The sequence below is a fragment of the Trichechus manatus genome, unplaced genomic scaffold (genome assembly GCF_000243295.1).
Source record: "Trichechus manatus latirostris isolate Lorelei unplaced genomic scaffold, TriManLat1.0 scaffold00068, whole genome shotgun sequence".
NCBI classification, from domain to species: Eukaryota; Metazoa; Chordata; class Mammalia; order Sirenia; family Trichechidae; genus Trichechus; species Trichechus manatus.
Genome location: NW_004444004.1, coordinates 3,343,543 through 3,348,429, shown reverse-complemented (window position 1 = coordinate 3,348,429; position 4,887 = coordinate 3,343,543).

The window sequence follows — 4,887 nt, the reverse complement described above, 5'->3', positions numbered from 1 at the left end:
AACAGAGAGTCCCTAATGGAGCAGGAGAAAGTTGGGGTGCAGAACTCAAATTCTAGTAAAAAGACCAGACTTAATGGTCTGACTGAGACTGGAGGAACCCTGGAAAGCATGGCCCCTGGATTCTCTATCAGCCCAGAACTAAAACAATTTCTGTGGCCAACTGTTCAGACAGGGATTGGATTGGACAGTGGGACATAAAGTGATACTCCTGAGGAGTGTGCCTCTTAGGTCAAGTAGATACGAGAGACTAAACGGGCAGCTTCTGTCCGGAGGTGAGATGGGAAGGCAGACAGCGTTAGGAGCTGGTTGAATCAACATGGGGAATCAGGGGTAGAAAGGAGGAGTGTGTTGTCACAGTAAAGGGAGAGCAATTAGGGTCACATAACAATGTATGTATAAACTTTTGTATAGGAGACTAACTTGAAATGTAAACTTCATTTAAACTACAACAATAAAAAATGAAAAAGAAACTCTAAAAAAAGTTGAATTGGAAAAAATAGCACGATGGATATAGTTATAACAATGAACGAAAAAAGAGAAGCTGCTGAGACTGCTTATGTACAACCACACATCTCACGGAATTTGGTTCCTTGGTTTGAAGATTTAGGGTCATAGATTCATGGGGCATCCCAGTTAACTGGCCCAATAACATGTTTATTGCTTCTGTTCTACCTCCTAGTTCATTGCGTAGGGCCTGGGATCTCAAAAGCTTGCAAGTGGCCCTCTAAGGCACAACAATTGATCTCTACTTGCCTGGAGCAACAGAGGAAGAAGGAGAGTCAGGAATAGGAGGAGGAAATGGAATGTGTGTTTAATTGTCCCCATAAACAACTGCCTTCTTTGCCATGAGACCAGAAGAACTGGATAGTGCCCAGCTACCATTACTGAACATTTTGATAAAAGATTCCATAGAAGAATCCTGATCAAAACGGGGAAAATGCAGAACAAATTTTAAATGCCCATGGACTTCAGACTTTCTGGAGCCATGAAGGCTGGAAGAACCCCCAAAATTATTGTCCTGAGATAATCTTTAAACCTTAAACCAAAAATATCCCCTGAAATCTTCTTAAAACCAAATAATAGTTTAGCTTAACTAGTAAACTGCCTTGAGCATTATGCTCTATTAAGAACTATCTATATGGAAGAAATGATGAAATAAAAGAGCTGAACAGAAGATTTCAAAGGGCAGCTCAAGAAGACAAAGTAAAGTATTATAATGACATGTGCAAAGACCTGGAGTTAGAAATACCAAAAGCTAACAACACACTCAGCATTTCTCAATCTGAAAGAACTGAAGAAAAAATTCTAGCCTCAAGTTGCAACACTGAAGGATTCTATGTGGAAAATATTAAACGAGGCCAGAAGCATCAAAAACAGATGGAAGGAATACACAGAGTCACAATACCAAAAAGAATTTGTTGACGTTCAACTGTTTCAGGAGGTAGCATGTGATCAGGAACGAACAGTACTGAAGGAAGAGGTCTAAGCTGCACTGAAGGCATTAGTGAAAAACAAGGCTCCAGGAATTCATGGAATACCAATTGAGATGTTTCAACAAACGGATGCAGCGCTGGAAGTGCTCACTCATCTATGCCAAGAAGTTTGGAAGACAGCTACCTGGCCAACCGACAGGACGAGATTCATATTTATGCCTATTCCAAAGAAAGGTGATCCAACGGAATGTGGAAATTATCAAACAATATCATTAATATCACAAGCAAGTAAAACTTTGCTGAAGATCATTCACAAGCAGCTGCAGCAGTCTATCAACAGAGAACAGCCAGAAATTCAAGCCAGATTCAGAAGAGGACGTGCAACAAGGGATATCATTGCTGATGTCAGATGGATCTTGGCTGAAAGCGGAGAATACCAGAAAGATGTTTACCTGTGTTTTCTTGACTTTGCAAAGGCATTCGACTGTGTGGATCATAACAAATTATGGGTAACATTGCAAAGAATAGGAATTCCAGAACACTTAATTGTGCTCATGAGGAATCTGTACACAGAACAAGGGGCAGTTGTTCCAACAGAGCAAGGGGATACTGCGTGGTTTAAAGTCAGGAAAAGTGTGTGTCAGGGTTGCATCCTTTCACCATACTTATTCAATCTGTATGCTGAGCAAATAATCTGAGAAGCTGGACTATATGAAGAAGAACAGGGCATCAGGGTTGGAGGAAGACTCATTAACAACCTGCATCAGTCAGATGACAAAACTTTGCTTGCTGAAAGTGAAGAGGACTTGAAACACTTACTGATGAAGATCAAAGACCACAGCCTTCAGTATGGATTACACCTCAACATAAAGAAAGCAAAAATCCTCACAACTGGACCAATAAACAACATCATGATAAACAGAGAAAAGTCTGAAGTTGTCAAATATTTCATTTTACTTGGATCCACAATCAACACCCATGGAAAGCAGCAGTCAAGAAATCAAACGACGCATTGCATTGGGCAAGTCTGCTGCAAAATACCTCTTCAAAGTGTTAAAAAGCAAAGATGTTACCTTGAAGACTAAGGTGTGCCTGACCCAAGCCATGGTGTTTTCAATCACCTCATACGCATGTTAAAGCTGGGCAATTAACAAGGAAGACCGAAGAACTGATGCCTTTGAGTTACGGTGTTGGTGAAAAACACTGAATATGCCATGGACTGCCAGAAGAAGGAACAAATCTGTCTTGGAAGAAGTACAGCCACAATGCTCCTGAGAAGCAAGGATGGCAAGACTTCGTCTCACATACTTTGGACATGTTATCAGGAGGGACCAGTCCCTGCAGAAGGACATCATGCTTTGTAAAGTAGAAGGTCAGCAAAAAAGAGGAAGACCCTCAATGAGATGGATTGACATCGTGGCTGCAACAATGGGCTCAAGCATAGCAACGATTGTGTGGATGGCGCAGGACCAGTCACTGTTTCGTTATGTTGTACTTAGGGTCACTATGAGTCAGAATGGACTTGATGGCACCTAACAACATAACAACAACAACATATGGGATCAAATTGACAACAGCAACTCCAAAGATTAGATTGGAAACTCAGGGGGCAGTGAGGTTACATTAATGAGGGAGGGACAACTCAGAAAAGGAGAGTGAGAATTGTTGCACAACTTGATGAATGTAATCGATGTCACAGAACTGCACATGTAGAAATGGCTGCGTTGGTGTACGTTTTGCTCTGTATATTCTCAACAACAACAACAAAATAAACAAACAAATAAGGTTTAAAGGTAGTTCATACAGTCACCAAGGAGTTCAGGTCTAAAACAGGAGATAGAAAGATTTCAGAAACAAGATTTTGTTTCCAATTCTATTGTTGTCAACACGCTGGTTTGCAAAGGGTTTCACACTTGCTTTCTGCCACGTGTTCAGTTAACTGGCTGGTAAGACTGCAAGTTCCTTGTAGATAAGAACGTGATTGTCTTATTTCATTTCAATAGTAATGAGAACGATGAAAATCCCAGGCACTACTCTAAGTGCTTTATTTACCTATTAAGTCTCTACAACAACCCATGTGGTTCATACTATTATTATACTAATTTTTTTAGATGAGGAAACTGAGAGAGTAACCTCACAGTGACTTACCTAAGGTCCCACAGTTAGTTGGAATTTGAACCAAAACAAAACTACCTCTAGACGCCATGTTTTTGTTGCCTCTCAACATACATCATTCTACACTGCCTCTCAGCAAATACTTCCTGGGCACCAACTATAGGCACCGGTCTAAGTCATAACGAAAGTGATGAAAAAGATGTACCTCTACCCTCAAAGAGCTATCTGTCTATTGAAGGGGCCCACTGGTCAAATTCAACTGTCTGCCTATTTCTTTGTGGCCTGTAAGCTAAGAATGAATTTTACATTTTTGAATGGTTGAAAAGAATATCAAGACACATGAAAATTACATGAAATTCAAATTTCAATGTCCATAAACAAAGATTTATTGGAACACAGCCACGCTCATTTGTTTATACGTTGTCTATGGCTGCTTTCATGCTATAATGGCAGGGCTGAGTAGTTGCAACTGAGAACCTGTGGCACTCAATGACTTGAATATTTACTATCTGCCCCTTTACATAAAAAGTCTGCTAACCCCTGCTCTATTGGGTCGTTTAGATACATAACATAATTTTAACAAAATGGTAGAGAAGGCAGTGTTTGGTGGAGAAAGTATGCGCTTTGGCTCAGTGAAAGCCAACAGACTTAAGATTTGAATCCCAGCTCCATTTCTACTAGCTCTATAACCTTGAGCAAGTTCCTTAGCCTCTCTTGATTTGTTTCCCAGATACTAAGGCTAATGATGCTATTTCACTGAGCTTTGTGAGGACTTTTTTTCACCCATTTGCTGCTTAGTTGATTTCAATTCATGGTGATCCCGTGTGTCAGAGTAGAACTGTGCTCCATAAGATTTTCAATGGCTGATTTTTTTGGAAGTAAATCACCAGGCCTTTCTTCTGAGGCATCTCTAGGTGAACTCAAACTGCCAAACTTTCAGTTAGCAGCTGAGCACATTAACTGCACCACCCAGCAAGTCTAGATAATGTATACATAGTGTTTTGCACAAAACACTAAAAAAAGATATTGCTAGCAATAATAATAATGTTAATAATATCTTATGATGGAGGAGGCAAGGTGCAATGTGAACATCGTGAATGGACACCAAAACAGTTTAGAGGGTTTATGGAAAGTCTCCTGGAGGCAGTGACCATTGAGTTGGCCTCTGGGGTCAGACGGACTTATTTTTATTTTTTATTGTACTTTAGATGAAGGTTTACAGAACAAACTAGCTTCTCATCAAATATTTAGCACACATTCTAACTCACAAAAAAAAAAAAAAAAAAAAAGACCAGATTTACTGGCCTAAAGGAGACTGGAAAAACCCCGAGAGTATGGC